Source organism: Sorex fumeus, unplaced genomic scaffold, assembly GCF_029834395.1.
Source record: "Sorex fumeus unplaced genomic scaffold, SorFum_2.1 ptg000054l, whole genome shotgun sequence".
NCBI classification, from domain to species: Eukaryota; Metazoa; Chordata; class Mammalia; order Eulipotyphla; family Soricidae; genus Sorex; species Sorex fumeus.
In genome coordinates this window covers 43,627,218-43,645,200 of record NW_026606111.1, presented here as the reverse complement: position 1 = coordinate 43,645,200, position 17,983 = coordinate 43,627,218, and the positions used below count along the sequence as shown (strand labels likewise).

General features: G+C 38.0%; 1 pseudogene; it reads left to right on the top strand.

Annotated features, from left to right (window-relative positions):
- Window positions 1-15,282: 15,282 nt before the first annotated feature.
- Window positions 15,283-15,379, top strand: LOC130033740 (uncharacterized; annotated as a pseudogene).
- The last annotated feature ends 2,604 nt before the right edge of the window (window positions 15,380-17,983 follow it).

Below are 17,983 nucleotides of genomic sequence, written 5' to 3'. Positions count from 1 at the left end.
GCCTGCGAAATGAGATATTCCCTCCACAAAACTAGTGGTGCAACAACTGTGCACCTACCAGCAACAGGCAAGGCATTGTTACTGGGTATTCTACGGATAATGGACAAGGCCCTGTGCTTGAAGATTGGAGGTAAATGTTGTAGTTCTCACTGTTTGTCATGTGGTGCTGTTGTTTTTTGGTTTTCTTTGTATTTGAGTTTCTGTGTAACCTAACTTTAAAAATAAGAGACTTTGGACAGAGGGATAGTCCATTTGGTAAGGCACTGGCTCTGCGCACAGCTGACCTCAGTTTGATCTTTCGTATCCCGTATGATCTCCTAAGCATCTTCAGCAGTGATCCCTAGCACAGACCCAGGACTAATCCCTGAGCACTTCGGACTGTGACACAGATTCAACCTCCTACAAACAAAAGATTTTTTTAAAGAAAAATTCCAGTCTTTTCAACTAATACGTGCCATACAGAGCTTAGCATTGTAATGTTTTTTACTCTCAATTTATTCACTTTCATGGAAAAATAAAAGGACGTTAATATCATAGAATAAGAGTATGAATGAAGCACTAATTCAGCATGATATTTGCGCTGAAAAACAGTCTGTAGTTTTCATGATTTGAGACAGAATCTCTGAACCACAAGTGTATTCAGAACCTTGCTGTTCATTAATGGAAGGGAAAGTTAAAGAGGTCCCATTACAATAAGAGTTCTGAAACTTCTTAAGAAAATAAGAAAATACTAGTTTAAGACATGTATTTTACCTTTAGTGTGGTAATTCTGGAGGACTGCTGAACTAGAACAGTGTAAAATGTGGCATTCCCTGCCACAGAGGCTGGGTGGGATTGGGGCGATGGGTGTTGGGAGGAATAGTGGGATCCTTAGTGGTGGAGAATGGGTACTGGTGGAGGGATAGGTACTACATCTTTGTATAAATGAAATCTAAGCACAATAATTTATAAGTCTACAATTGTGCCTCATGATATTTAACTAATAAAAATTTTAAAAGTATATGAAATAACTAGGGAAAAATGTGGCATTCCTTTGTGAGCTCCTGAAGTTTCATTATACGAAACCTAGATATCCATTATGCTATCATAAATTCCAATCTCCATTAGCAGCTCTTATGTTGAGTGTGAAAATAACATGTTGTACAATGAGTGAGGGGAGTAAACATGAACTTAGTTTAGTTAACTTCATTTCGTAAACTTAAAAATCTCAGTGTATTTAAATACCACCTGTTTATAGACAGTTTTCCTCTTTTTTTGACCCCAATTTTTGAATTTTCTTTCCATCCTCTCAGTTTAACTCACCTTGATAACTCGATTCTGTGATGGGTTGAGCAGACACAGAGAAGTTGATTCCAGAGGAGGAGGTTGGTGTTTGGTTATTTGGCGGCTGGACCTCCTTCAGAACCATAACCATTTCTCTAGATGAGTTGCTGTAAGCTTGGGGGGCAGAGCCGTTTTGTCCTGTGTATGACATAGAGTCATAGGACTGCAGGCCAGAAAGGAGAGTTCCCAGAGAGCCTTGATGATTGTAATACACCTGGATTCGGTCCTGGGGGAGAAGTGACAGACTTTGACTCTGATATGGAAACCGAGATGGTGTTTTCTCAACAAGACTGGCAGAAAGTGATGGGTACACAGACAGCGTATTGTAGGTATCTAGGATTCTCTCATAGCGAGCTGCCTTAGACATGGAAGAGACAGCGGTGTCTTGGTCAAGGACAGTCACAGAAAAGTCTCCCATAGAAGACTTCATTTCAGCACTTCCTGAATTATACCATTCCAAAACACTAGTATAGGAAGAAGCTGCGGTGAATATATGACTCTCGTTAAACACTCCAGATAGCATTGTTGTGCTGAAATGTTGGTAAAGTTAGGCACTATCCATCAGTTTTTGGAAAGAGGTTCCAGAGGCTGAGGGCAGGAGCCAAGAAGAACTTAAAGCTGGAGCAGTAATCTGGAGTAGTTGCAGACACTTCCTGTTAGGGAAGCTGCATCGTTCACCACGGGAAGGGAAAGCTGTCGAGTATGTGAAGTTCCCAATACAGATGGATTTTGAAAATTTTCTGTAAGGAACAAGAGGGTGATGAAAAAATTCTGTGAGACTAATAATCTCCTGCAATGCTGAGAGGAACAATATTAACTTAAAATTTAAGCCATTGAGATGCTTCTAGTACCAACAATCAATTGAGTTTCCAAAATTCCAACAATTTGGGGTGATTCAAAGCCTGGAATCTTTTGGCACTTTGTATATTTGATATCGTGCTCCCAAGTAAACCCAGAACTGTAGAAGAACCAGGTGATCTTGTCCGTAACTGGATTTCTTGCTTACAGATAGATTCTCCTTACCCTAGCAATGCCTGAAGCTTGCTCTCATATGGACTAATATGTTATTTCCTATAAGGCAAGCTTTTCCAAACTAGGAAGTCTAGGAGAATGGGTAACATTCTCTGGACAAGAAGAAACCTGAGGGCCAGAAATGACAAAGCGACTTCATGTTTTTCAATCATTTTTGTTGGGCGTGGTAAGGAGTATAGTTTGGACCAATAACTGACAATGATCTTGGGCTCTTTCTGGCTCTACACTCTGGAGTGACCCCTTATAACATTCAGAAGAGTGTATGCAGTGACAGAGATTCAACTAGATTGGCTGTGTACAAGGCAAGTGACTCATCCCCTCTCCAGTACTATCTCTCTGTCCCTTATGAATTTCCAAGTTACGGAACCTAAGCATGTGGACTTTTTTCCAAGACTCTGCATGATCACTACTTTGCAGAAATGGTTAGGAAGATACCTTACTTTAATATAGGCATTTGGGGTCTTTACAACTATTACCATTGTAATCATCAGGTTTCCATTTGACTTGTGCAATGAATATCTGTAACTTACGATTCACTTATGACTTAATCTTGTTGATGCATTGAAGGTTACCCTGAGTTTTGATCCACTTCAAAAATGACTACTTGAGTTTTTCCCAAGAAATGTTTTTGGAAGGAAAACTTTATTTAAATTCTGTGTCTTAAGTTGTTTATCTAAAATGTAGTTACTAATAACTCTAAGAATAATAATGCATACATGAATATAATTTTTCCATTTCATGTGGTTTACATAGGAGGAAATATAAAGAAAACATAATGAAAAATATGTATCACAGAACTGAAAAAGAAGTATATAGATATCAATGAAATCAGGGCTCTGTGGCAAGCAGCATAGTACAGTAAGTTATTGAGAGCAGACCCAAGAGTAAGCCCTGAATAACAGTGGATGTGGTCTCAAACAAAACCAAATAAAACAGTCCAATAAGGTTATTAATAAATTGTTCCACATATACAATATGAAGAGTCTATTCTATTTTAGAAAAAAAAGCTAGCCAAAAAATGGAATAGAAGGTGATTTTTGAGTGTACACTTTACCAGTCCATCAAACAGAAAAGATTTACCAGTAACTACATAACAAAAAGAAAATAGGAATAAACGTGATTGTATTTCATAGACAAGAAATGTTTTAAATGAGTAAAATACAGAAAGAAACTTCGAAAGTACAAAAAAATTATTCTCATCAATACCTTTGAATATTAACCAGCAAACAATACCTGTTAAACATAGCATAGGATTTCACTTGATCACACAAGAAACACAAAAGATCATTTAAAAAGTGATCACAAAATATTACAAATTTAATTTCAACACCTAGATTAGAATTATCTTTTTCAGTCAGGAAAACGTTCTTCTCAATGTTTAATAAATGAGCACCAAATTCAATAAAATATCTTTAATGTAGGAAAACTCAGAATTCACAAATATGACAAAAATATGCAATTAGACATGTGAGACTTGATTTTTCTATGTCCTCTTAGGATCTAAAAACAGAAGTTGACTATTATCAAAATATTCTCATGTAAGGAAGAAAAAAATCACATGAAATAATATTTGTAAATATGACAAGCACCTTTAACCTGGAACCTACTTACCACACAAATGAATCAAATCTCCTGATTCAAGTTAAAATATACCATTTTTTAAATTTAAAAGGCAGCGAGTCCATGTACTTAAAAACCAGAACGTAATAAAACCATTGAAGATTCCGTTTTCTTCCACCGCCTTAAATAAGCACTATTACGTATTTATGGGAAGCATCACTTCTGAAGCATGTTTATACGCCAAGTTGTCAAGTACCATGTACTGTGTTCTAAGAGATAATAAGGAAAAAGCCAGCAAGGATGGCTTTCTGATAAACTGCTTTTCTTATGGTACCCTATTCAAGGCATAGTATACTTTCTAGTCCTGGCATTTATTGAAGTAAATTGCTTTGACTTGTTCTCAGTTTTTTATCTCAGAATATTTAATATGTATTCTTTCTTTTTTGATTTTAAATCTTTGGTTCTCTTCAACATTCTGTCCAAACGTTTTCCCCTTCCTTGATAATCGCTGTCTATATTCTTTCTTTCTTTCTTTCTTTCTTTCCTATTTTATTCTCCCTCATATCGTCTTGGATTCTATTGGTCAATATTTGAAGAAAGTGATCCCAAACTTTCTTACCTTTGAGGGCTTGCCTCTCTACCACTCAGCACTCCACACCTTCCCCATGCCCCATATTTTCTTAATACCTGGTTTAAATAGAAAACTCATAGATCAATGATTATTACTGTGTAATGGCACTATATTTAAAATACTGAAGTATAAATACAAGTGGAGAGACCATTACAGAGAAAACATTCTAGTATATATTAACAGTTTTCCACAGCATCTACATTTTCTGTTTCTGTAAAAATACTGTCTCTGATTTATATTTTTTCAATGGATATAATGTAAAATTCACTATTAAAAGGAACAAGAAACACAGAGAATCAACACTCATACATATATATATGTGTATTTGAGCTTGTAAACATTTCTAAAATATAATGTAATCAATGAGCAAAAGCACTTTGTATATGAGAGAACGAAAGCCAATGTCTAAAATCACACAGCAAATGTCCAAGTCAAGCTAAAATGAGGCTTATAAAATTCTACTTGAATACTTTCTTTCATTACTACATGTTGTTTTTATTTTACTGCTAAGTTTAGGGATGATATATCTAATGAAAAGCGTTGAAATGTATTATTCCTTACCTGACATGGTCAGAGAAGAGGAAATACCGATGAAAGGTAGACGAGAACAGGAGACGGTACGAGAGTACGTCTGAACACTGAAGCGGCTTAAGACCACAAGTGTCCAGTACAGATGACTGGTCACTGGTGATTGGTGATTGGTCACTGGTCACTTGCCATGATGATTCAAATTTGTTTACAAACAACTGCATGGGAACCCCAAGATTCTACCAGTTGGTAGTTGGATGGGTGGGAGAATGATGTCATAAAGTAGGCAGTTGAAAGGTAGAGGCTAGGCAATCAGGAGGTCAGATTCCCAAGAAGAAGACCAGATTGGATAGAGAGCGGGGTAGAATGAAGCAGGCTAAGGAGATGGAATCCTATAAGATAGTTATAACAGTTTCACCTTCGTCAGACTCTTCTGTTAGAAAAATACTCCCATTATACACAAGAGCTTACATATTTCATTAATAAATCTAGAAAATTACTAAAAAATCGTTTATATTGCACTGTTAAAGAAACAACATTTGGTATTACTAGTATATTTTATATAACGTTTAAAGCACAGCGGGTAGGGCATTTGCCTTACAGGAGGCGAATCCTGATTCGATTCCTCTGCCCTTCAAGCTACCCAGAGTATCTTGTCCATAAAGCAAAAGCTTGGCAAGCTAGCCATGACGTATTCGATAGGCCCAAACCAGTGGCAACAAGTCTCACAATTTCTTGTAAGATGTTACTGGTTCCTGCTTGAGCGAATTGAGGCATCGCGGGAGGACAGTGCTACAGTGCTATGATTAAAAAAAATGGTGGTTTCTTTCAATATGACAACACTTACTATGATAAGTTGTAGATGAATCGAGATGTGCTAGAATGTAAATATAATGAGAAGAAATTGTAAATGCACAGGTATCTTATTTGTACAAAACAAACAGTTGTTCTCAGTTTAAAACTGTAGAAGATAAAAAAAAAACATATGCTCATTTGTGTCAAAATTTTACAATCTGAAAGAAAAGTTTAAAATTCAAATTAAGTGATCAAAAAACAAGCAAAACCAACAAATTCTGGCAATTAATATGATAGGCAAAGTATGAATGTTTTTAATAAATTAGTGCTGTGAAATAAATCAGTATTTAGCTAGTAAACTTGTATAGAAAAAATAAGCATAAACTATGATCATATAATCTATATTGAAAGAAGTGTAAATGACTAGTAAACACAAGGGCAATTTCCTTTTTTTTATTTATTTTTTTTTTTGCTTCTTTAGTGAACCACCATGAGGTACAGCTGTAGACTTACTAGTTGTTGTGCTTGGGTTTCAGTTATACAATGATTGGGTCCCATCCCACCACCAGTGCCCATTGTCCACTCCAAACAATCCCAGTATCCTACCCAAACCCCATCCCCATCCCACTCTGCCTCTTTGGTAGGGCACTCCCTTTTGTTCTATCTCTCCTTTTGGTTGCTGTGGTCTGCAGAAGAGACAATGGCTGGCAATAATGTTCCGTTCATAGACTACTTTAAGCAGGCATCTGCCTTCCTGGGCAGATCTTCCCAGCACCCTTTATTGGGTGCTCCCTTCTCTATCTGTGCTGCCTTTACCCCTAGAGAATGCAGCTGGCCTCTAAGCCATGGAGTGAACAACCTGGTATTTATCACAGCTGTTCTTGTGTGTTAGTCTCTTATTATGTTACTTTATGTTACCCAGATGAATGCAACCTTTCTATGTCTGTCCCTCTCTTTCTGACTCATTTCGCTTAGCATACTATTTTCCATGTAGTACCACACAAGAACAATTTTCAAGCTCACTAGTAGACAAAGAGCACAAATTAAAATGAGAAATTAAAATTTCCCCACAAATTACAAATATTTAAAAATCAGGTAATATCTTTTCCTAAAGATGATCAATATATCCTAGATATATCAAAAAATCTAAGAAAAAGTATGCCATGAATGTATAAAATATATGCAGATAATTTATTTGATTGGACCCCAGACTTAGTATAGGGGTTAAAGCAATTACCATGCACACAGTCAACCGAAATTAATGGCTGGCACCACCAGGAATGACCCTTGAGCACAGAGTCAGAAGTCCGAAGCACCACATACTATGGCCCAAATACACCCAAAAAAAGAAATATACTTTATCACTTATTACTATAAACTACAAATGTATTATAAAGTCCATTCGAAAATGCATTTTAATTTTTTTAAATGTATCAAAATGTACAGATTTCCATACCACACATATCACTACTTAGACAATGTAAGTAAATACTATTAAAAAACCATCTTCTTGGTCAATAGCAGACTATTAAATTTGGGGGCTTTCAAAAGTTATATAGGAATTAGCACCCTTAACCTTTATGTTACTCAAGAATCAGTTATATGTTTTTCTTTTCTTCCTTTTTTGTGGCGAATGGAGCGCACCCATATGTGTTCTGGGCTCACTTTTGACTCTGTATGCAGAGATCACTTCTGGAAGGCTCAGGATTCTGGGGATTGAACTCAGATTCGCTGCATACAAACCCTCTACATATAGCACTAACTATGTGACCCACGTGTTTCTTTTTTAAATAACATTTTAATAAAACATTTTAAATAAATTTTTTAAAAAACATTTTTAATGAAACATTTCATTAAAAAGATTAATGTAGGGAAATACTCTTTTAATGATTAAAGTAAATTTAAAAATTAGAATAATACTTGGTAAAGCATAGGAACACAGCAGAAATATATGGATGAAATATATGATGGTATATATCTTATTTGTAAATTTGTAACTGTAACACATTGTCCTTTTACATTTCAAGGATGAGATGAATCCTTAGAGTAGATTCGTTCACTCACAATACTATATTCTCTCCTGGATGCTTTTTAAAACTACTTGCCAATGTGTCTGTTTCTAAACTTTTTGAGTACTATAACCCTCTTTGCTATTGTTAGATCTTTCTCTTGTTTTACTTTTACTTTCTGTTCCAATCTTAATGGTATCACCGTCTACTCAGTCAACCTAGCTAAACCCTAAGGTCTCTTCCACTTTCTCCTGCACAAGTCTCTGCTTTCTGACAAAAGGGAGGACCTCGGAATGCTGACATAAATCTAATACCCAGGGCTGCAGGAGATAGTGTAGTGCTTATGGAACTTGTCTCACATGCTCTCAATTTGACTCCCAGCACCACCGGATTGCCAGAGTATCAAAGGCTGTATAGCCTCAGAGGACCCCAAGCACCATGGACACGTTTTCTGAGAATTGCCTGTGGGGCCCCCACACCTCCTGAGCATTGCTTTAGAGACTCTCCCAGCAACCAAAAAATATATAACGCCCCAGAAATATGTACTTGTCTTAAATAGGGACCCTCACTTGAGGTGAGGTTCACAAGGAAATATTGCATGAAAACATAAATCAAAGAGCAGGGGAGACAGTGTAAATCATGTGAGTACAGATCATATATTTGGTGAAATGTGTTAAGATTCAGATGCCCTAGTCTTCGCACCAGGGATATTCCTTCAAAACTGCCCCCAATATACTGGAAAGGTTCTAGAATATTAGATGACTGAAACTCAATTATGAGCAACTTTGTAACTGTGTATCTCTTAGTGATTCTAATAGTTAAAGTAAAATTTAAATAGACCCATCAAAGTTACCTTTTTACCACTAAATGGGAAACATACTTTCTAATACTTATCCTCACCAAAAGCTCAACAGAGTGTGATGATTGCCAAAAAATGTCCTCCCTTGCATTTTTGTCATGATACTTATTAATACTTAACTCTTCGTTTTTTTCCCCTCTTCTAATGCCAAATCTTCCTGTCTCCCTTGCAAGCTCCTGAAACATTATCCATTCAACATTAATGCAACTTTGCCACTGCTCCTCTTGAAGTCTTGTCCACGAACTGATTCTAAAACAAAACATAGCTGCAATTACAGTATTCAGGCCAAAGACAGTCATTGATGTATCTTTGGGTTTAGCATTCTTCAAGATATTGGCACACAGGTGAGTAATATATTTTTCCTACAGAGAACACAAATATATATATATATATATATATATATATATATAATGTCAGAGAAACATGTACTTGTCTAAAATAGGGACACTCACTTCTGGTGAGTTTCACAAGGAAATATTGCATGAAAACGTAAATCAAAGATCAGGGGAGACAGTGTAAATCATGTGAGTACAGATCATATATTTGGTGAAATGTGTTAAGATTCAGATGCCCTAGTCTTCGCACCAGGGATATTCCTTCAAAAACACCCCCATTTTACTGGAAGGGTGCTAGAACATTATATGACTGAAACTCAATTATGAGCAACCTTGTAACTGTGTATCTCTTGGTGATTCTAATTTTTAAAGTAATTTTTAAATGTACCCATCAAAGTTACCTTTTTACCACTAAATGGGAAAGATACTTTCTAATACTTATCCTCACCAAAAGCTCAACAGAGTGTGACGATTGCCAAAAAATGTCCTCCCTTGCATTTTTGTCATGATACTTATTAATACTTAACTCTTCGTTTTTTTTCCCTCTTCTCATGCCAAATCTTTCCGCCTCCCTTGCAAGCTCCTCAAACATTATCCATTCAACATTGTTGCTCTTTGCCACTGCTTCTCTTGACTTCTTGTACATGAACTGATTCTAAAACATAACATAACTGCAATTACAGTATTCATGCCAGAGGCCAGCATTGATGTATCTTTGGGTTTAGCATTCTTCAAGCTATTGGCACCTACAGGCGAGTAACATTTTTTTTCTACTGAGAACACAAAAATAGATATGCTGGTTTTTAAAGTTCTAACAGTAGTCTGAGATACCAATTAAGGATATATATTTTTAAATTTTTATTGAATATCTGTGAGTTAGACCATTACAAACTATTCATAATTTGCTTCCAGTCATACAACGATCCAACATGCTTCCCTCCACTAGTGTGAATTTCCCACCACCAATGTCCCTGGTTCCCTACAACATCCCCCAACACCCTACCCCACCCCCAGCCTGTCTCTATGGCAGGCTCTTTAAATTCTTTCTCTCTCCTTTTAATTTTGTGCATTATGGTTCTCATACAGGTACTAAGAGCTCATCATGTTTGTTTAAGGAATTTAGTGTTTTTATTGGGGGGGTCACATCCGGTGATGCTCAGGAGTTATTCCTGGCTCTGCACTCAGTAATTACTCCTGGCCGAGCTCAAGGAATCATATGGGATGCTGATATTCGAACCCGGGTCGGCCGCATGTAAGGCAAACACCCTACCCACTGTGCTATCGCTTCATCCCCGGAATTTAGTATTTTTATCAGGAAGGTAAGGCTGGAGTTGCTTTGAGTTATGGACATGACTGCTGCGGCTTCCATAAGTACAAGGCAGTGAGGGTGAGCTGCCCATCCTGACTCAGAGAAAGCCTAGAGATTTCAGTCACAAAACCCGCATATCCGAAATTTCAGCTGTTATATTTCAGTGAAATCCATCCTGAGACGATGTAATGAGACTAGGGCATGGTAGAGATTTTGGTTTGTGGGAGCAAGTGGCTGCCCTGAGTTCTGGTTGCGTGGGCAACAAACTAACCTGCCTCCCTCCGATTTACCCTAGTGTGTTCTGCCGTGTGCAGGTCCAAGGTTAACTGTGACTTTTGATCTCTTTCAAGATTTATTTATGGGTCACTCAAGCAAGACCAATACATTAGCTTGTATAGCTGAGCCAGGGGTGGTTTGTGTACATAACTCCCACATATCTTTCGGGAGTTTAATTTCTTGGGAAACTTAGTCCTGAGGTGTTGGGATCCAGCCAGAGGCACAGTGGAAATCTGGGGTTATCAGGCAGCATGATGGCACCATTAGACTGTAGATACACTCACCTCGAGGGTGCAGGTTGACTTCCTGGAGGCACTGCACCCCCAGACTAATAAATATTCATTGAATTAATGAACGAATAATCAACATTTTCAAAATGTGTCACTTTATTGCATTTTAGAAGTGTAACTTCTAACAGGGAAATCATTTTCATGGTATAATCATGACCTCCGGTTCATTCTTAATATATTTAATAAAAGCTACACATTCTGGAAATTCATACAAAGAAATTCTTTATATTATCTGTCTTCATAATCACTTGTAAATTACTCAGATATCACCGTTTATACCACTGTTCTTGGTATAGAAATTTACAGATAGAAAGTGTTTAGTAAAAATTCATTTTGGGGGCTGGAGCAATAGCACAGGGGTTAGGACGTTTGCCTTGCACGCAACCAAACTAAGTTCGATTCCCAGCATCCCATATGGTCCCTCGAGTACTGCCAGGAGTAATTCCTGAGTGCATGAACCAGGAATAACTCCTGAGCATCGCAGGGTGTGACCCAAAAAGAAAAAAATTCATTTTGGCACTTCTGTTGAATATCGTACTGGAAGTACTTGCAATAGGAGTTATATAAAAAAAGATATTAAGGGCAGTCATGTAGGAAAAGTAGAAATCAGGCTCTCACTATTCACAGAAGATGTGATACTATATTTAGAGAATTCTAAAATCTCTACCAAAAAACTCCTAGAAACAAGAGATTTATATGGTAAAGTTGCAGGCTATAAAATCAATGCCCAAAAGTCTATGGCTTTTCTATATGCAAATAATGAGAGAGAAGAAAGTGACATGAAGAAAGCAACCCATTCACAATCATGCCTCAGAAAATCAAGTATCTCAGAATCACCTTAACTAAGGAAGTAAAGGACCTATACAACAGAAAATAAGAGGAAACGAAGAAATGGAAACATATCTCCTGCTTATGTATTGGGAGAATTAACATTGTCAAAATGACAATACTCCCCAAGGCGTTGTACAAATTCAATATGATCCCTATAAAGATACCCATAATATTCTTCAAAGAAGTTTATCAATCACTCCTGAAATTCATATGGAACAACAAACGCCCACGAATAGCTAAAGCAATTCTTGGGACAAAGACGATGGGAGGCCTCACCTTCCCCAACCTCAAACTCTACTACAAAGCGATAATAATTAAAACAGCATGGTACTGGAACAAAGGCAGAGCCGCCGACCAATGGAAGATCATTGAATATACTGACACACACCTTCAAATATATGTTCATCTAATCTTTGATAAGGGAGCAAGAAATGTGAAGTGGAGCAAGAAAGACTTCTTTAACAAACGGTGCTGGAAAAACTGGACAGCTACATGCAATAAAATGGGCTCAAACCTCTACCTAACAGCAAGCACAAAAGTCAGATGAAAATGGGTCAAAGACCTCAACATCAGAACAGAATTCATCAGGTACATTGAAGACAAGGTGGGCAAAACCGTCCACGACATTGAAGCTAAAGGTATCTTCAAAGATAACATGCCACTGGCCAAAAAAGTGAAAACAGAGATGAACAAAGGGGACTATCTTAAATTAAGTAGCTTCTGCACCTCAAAAGAAACAGTGACCAGAATACAAAGACAATCTACAGAATGGGAAAGGATATTCACCCAATGCCTATGTAATAAGGGGTTGATATCAACGATATACAAGGCACTTGTTGAACTCTACAAGAAGAAATCATGCAACCCCATCAGAAAATGGGATGATGAAATGAACAGTAACTTTCTCAAAGAAGATACCAAATGGCCAAAAGGCACATGAAAAATGCTCTTCATCACTAATCATCAGGGAAATGCAGGTCCAACCAACAAAGAGATATCACCTCACACCACTGAAACTGACCCACATCCAAAAGAACAAAAGCTACTGGTGTTGCCATGGATGTGGGGAAAAAGGGACTCTCCTTCACTGCTGGTGGAAATGCGGACAGGTTCAGCCGTTTTGGAAAACAGTATGAACGGTTCTCCGAATACTAGAAATTGAGCTCCCATTTGACCCAGCAATATCACTCCTGGAAATATAGCCTGGAGAGGCAAAAAAGTACAGCCGAAATGACATCTGCACTTGTATGTTCATTGCTGCACTGTTCACAATAGCCAAAATCTGGGAAAAAAAAAACCTAGTGCCCAAGAACAGATGACTTGTTAATAACACTTTGTTTCATCTACACAGTGGAATACTATGCAGCTGTTAGAAAAGAAGAAGTCATGAAATTTGCATAAAGTGGATCAACATAGAAAGTGAAATGAGTCAGAAAGATATGGACGGACATTGAAAGGTTGTACTCATCTGTGGAATATAAAGTAACAGAATGAGAGACTAATACCCAAGAATAGAGTGATAAGGACTAGGAGGTATGCTCCAGGCCTTGGAAGCCGGCATCACATGCTGGGGGAAAAGGCAGCTCAGATAGAGGTCAGAACACCCACTAAAGGGTATTTGGAGCACCCGCTCTGGGTGGGAGATGCATGACAAAAGTAGACCATAGAGCCATTCTTTCTGCCCCACCAAGATCACGATTTGACCCCCACAAGAGGCTATCCGGCACGACCACAGCACCAGTGGCACGTGGATCCAATTCAGAACCCAGAGGCTTTTGGCAGAAATGTGACTGAACTATGCATTAAGCTACGGCACCATTCTCCCTCAGGTGGGAAAGGGTATTTGTCGCTTCTGCCTTTCTCCCCCCTGGCGGCACGATTCCCACCACCTCAGAGACTATTGTACAGCCAGGTATGAGCTAGGGTGACAGGGCAACTACAGCCTCATGGGATTGGGGGTGAGGGGTGAAACCAGCCCATTCGTCCTGCCAGCCAAGACCATGAGTTGCCCACCACGAGTGGCTCTCTGGCATGCCATGGCCCCAGAGAACAAAAGAGAATGCCCTGCCACAAAGGCACGTTTGGGGGCATGGTGGGAGGAATACTGGTATCATTGGTGGTGGAGAACGATTTCCTTGAGCAGGCACCAGTTACATCTCCATTCGTCCTAGCCCTCAGATTTTAGCAAGTACCACATTGGAGGTTTTTTCACGGTCAGGGAAATGAGATACTTCATTGTTACTGGGTTTTGGCATATAGAATACACCACGGGTAGCTTGCCAGTCTCTGCCATGTTGGCAAGATATGCTTGGTAACCTGCCATGTTCTCCGAGAAAGAGAACTGGACAATATGAGTTGTTGTCTTATCAACAAGATCCAGTCTCTGGATCTTGGCCATTGATGGGATTACATGGCTCCAGAGGCAGTCCAGGGGTGTAACCCTTAGCTACTGGAAGATGGGGGATCTGGATGGAGGAGGCCCATTCTTGGTCTGAGCAGACTTGAATATCTCAGCCCCGGGTCCCGCACACCTGGATTCCTCTGCCAGTTCTTCATGCATGAGGCTCCTTCAAGTGTGGTGAGAGTGGTCTTAAGCATACCTATTGCTGGTTGCAGAGGTCTTCAGCTTTCAGGTCTCTGCTCGGGGTGGTGAGGGAAACACAACCCACACCCTCCAAGGGGCCCTGGTGAGGAAAGCCAGGTGCGGCATCAGGAGACTGTCATTTCAGAGATATTTAGACTTGATTTTAGATCGAAAAGTACACATCATTCAAACAGTTGTATGTGCTTAGTAATAAAATATTACACACATGTTCAATCACCTAAGAAAGCCCATTCTGCTCAGGGAACTAGATTTTTAATTACAGGTCTGTTTTGCCCATGTGGAATGACTGAGAATCACTATGAGTAGATATAAAACTCACTATACACACAAAGATGCACACAGGTTACTTTGAGTCATCTGTGTTGTTAATGTGTCTTGGCCATTAAACTACATTGAGACCCCTTTTATGTCCTTTACAGGAGCCTCATGAGTCTCACCTTCCCTTCAAGTTGAACTTGTAATAAGGTGGAATGAAATCATCAATATGTTTCTCACCTCTTCCTTCAGGAGAAAAATCCTACTTACTTTCAAGGTGGTCAAAGTGCGGACAACGCAATCCACCGTTTTCTGGAGATGTACACGGGACCGAGGTGAGAATATCAAAAGGCTCCAGTTTAATTTTCTTAATGAAGGTTTCAGGGTAGAGCATTAAACAAGACTGATACATCATCTTCCAAAAGAATTATTTTGCAAAACTTATGCCCTGGGTATGGTAAAAGATAATATGGTAAAAACCAGACTTTTCCTTCTGGGACATTAATGTTCTAAATTTATCATTTCAAGCTGCTTTAAAATACCTTCCTAGATTGGGAATCACTGTCTGCCATAGGAGTGAGTAAGGACAACACTCAAAGAAATCAGAAGAGAAAAATAGGGAAAAAAATCAGCTCTTATACTCAGTTTGGCAACACATATACTAAAATTGAAATGATACAGAGATTAGCATGATCCTTACACAGAGATGACAGGCCAACTTGTAAAGTGTTCCATATTTTTGTTGCATTAAGAATTAACAGGGCTACTTTAAGCTAAGACAAGCCCCACAAATACTCAAAATTTCGACATAAAGATAGCAAAAATCCCCATCACAATGATCTCTCTCAATGTCAATGGACTAAGTATACCAATTCAGAGGCACAGGATGGCAGGATGAAATAGAAAACTGAACCCAACATTCTGCTGCCTGCAAGAAAAATATCTGAATAATTAAAGCAACCATGGGCTCAAAGTCAAAGGCTGGAAAACAATTCTTCAAGAAAAGAACACCTCCAAAAAGCTGCAGTGGCCATACTAGTATCAGACCACGTGGACTTCAGGCTAAAGGTTATAAGAGACAGTGAAGGTCATTCCTTAATGATCATGGGATATGTACATCAGAAAGAACTCACCCTCCTCAATGTATATGCTCCTAATGACAGACCAGAAAAATACGTAAAAACAACTTCTAATAGACTTAAAGAAAAACATTGATAGCAACACAATATTAGATGGAGATTTCAACAGTACTTTCTCACTTCTCAATAGATCAAACAGACAAAAACTCAGCAAGAAAATATTTTATTTGAGGGAAATAATGAACAACCATTGGCTTAGAGAAGAAATCAAAGAGGAAATAAAAAGATTCCAGAAAAAAATGATAACGAGGAACTATCAGAACATGTGGGACAGAGCAAAAGCAGTTCTAAGAGGAAAGTTTATAGCTCCGCCAGAATTCAACTGGAAGATAGAAAGGGCCTACAAAAATAACTTACAGCTCAAGATTTTGGAAAATACCAAGGAAAGGAGTCCAAACTAGCCAGGAGGAAAGAAATAATAAAACCTGGAGCAGAAATCAATGAGATATAATCCCAAAATACAATCCAGTAGACCAACAAAAGCAAGAGATGGTTCTTTGAGAAAATAAATAAGATCGATAAACCACTAGCAGAACTCACAAAGAAGAAAAGAGAAAGAATCCTAATAAACCGAATCAGATATGCAAAGGGGGACATCATAATAGAAACTACAAAATCCATAGGATCATCAGAGATTATTTTGAGAATCTTTACAGCAGGAAATGAGAGAATCTTGAATAAATTGATAAATTACTGGATTCCAATTACCTCCCAAGGCTGAACCAAGATTTTGAAAACTCGAACCCATCACTAGAAGGAAAATGAAATGATAATCAAAAGTATCCCCCAAAACAGGAGCCCAGGCCCAAATGGATTCACTAATGAAGTATTTCGAAACCTTTCAAGAGGACCTACTGCCAACATTTTTTAAGATTTTCCAGGAAATTGAAGAAACAGAAATACTCCCAAACAATTTCTATGAGACAAAGATCAGCCTGATACTCAAATCAGACAGAGACACCACAAAAAAGAAAATTACAGACCTATTTCCTTGATAAATCCAAAGATCCTCAAGATTATACCAGCAAAGAGAATCCAGAAACTCAACAAAAGGTCACACTCTATGACCAACTAGGTTGATCTTGGGGATGCAAGGATGGCTTAACATTCTCAAGTCAAACAACAGAATACACCATCTCAATAAAATAAAGATAAAAATCATATGACAATATCAATAGATGTAGATAAAGCATTTGAGGAGATCCAGCACCCATTCATGATGAAAAACTCTCAACAAAATGGGAGTTGAAAGTACTTTCCTCAATATAGTCAAAGCAAACTACCACAAACCCACAGCAAGCATTATTCTCAACGGGGAAAAACTAAAGGCTTGGAGAAGAAATCAATGAGCTAGATTCCCAAAATAAAATCAGGCACAAAACAAGTTACCCACTCTCACCACTCCTATTCAACATAGTACTTGAAGTACTTGCCATATGATTTTGGTAAGAAAAAGATATCAAGGGCATCCAGACAAAAAAAGGAAGAACTCAAGCTTTTACTATTTGGAGATGACATGATAGTATACTTAGAAAATCCCAAAGAATCTACCAAAAAGCCTCTGGGAAGAATAGATTTTTTTACTAAAGTAGCATATTACAAAATCAATATCCAGTAGTCCATGGCTTTCCAAATACTATTAATGAAAGAGAAAAAAGAGATAGGCGAAAAACAATCCCATTCACAATAATAACCTCAGAAAATCAAGTATATTAGAATCAACTAAAAAGGTTAAGGACCTATACCAAAAAAACTCTACAAAACACTACTTCATGAAATAAAAGAGGATATGAGGAAATGGAATCACATCCCATGCTCATTGATTGAGAGGATTAACACTGTCAAAATGGCAATACACCCCAAAGCGCTATAAAGATTTAATGCACTTTCTATAAGGATACCCATAACATTTTTCAAAGAAATAGATTAAACCCTCTTGAAACTCATAAACAACAATAAACTCCCATGATGAGCTAAAGCAATCTTTGGTATAAAGAAGAAGGGAACAGCTTCCACAACTTTGAACCCTACTACAAAGTCGTAGTAATCAAATTAGCATGATATTCAGATAAAGACAGGCCTCAGATCAATGGAATATAGTCAAATATCCTGACGCTGGCCCTCAGATTATTATTGCCTAATGTTTCATAAAGGCTCAATAAATATGAAGTTTCCCAACAAGCGCTGCTGGGAAAACTGGTCAGCA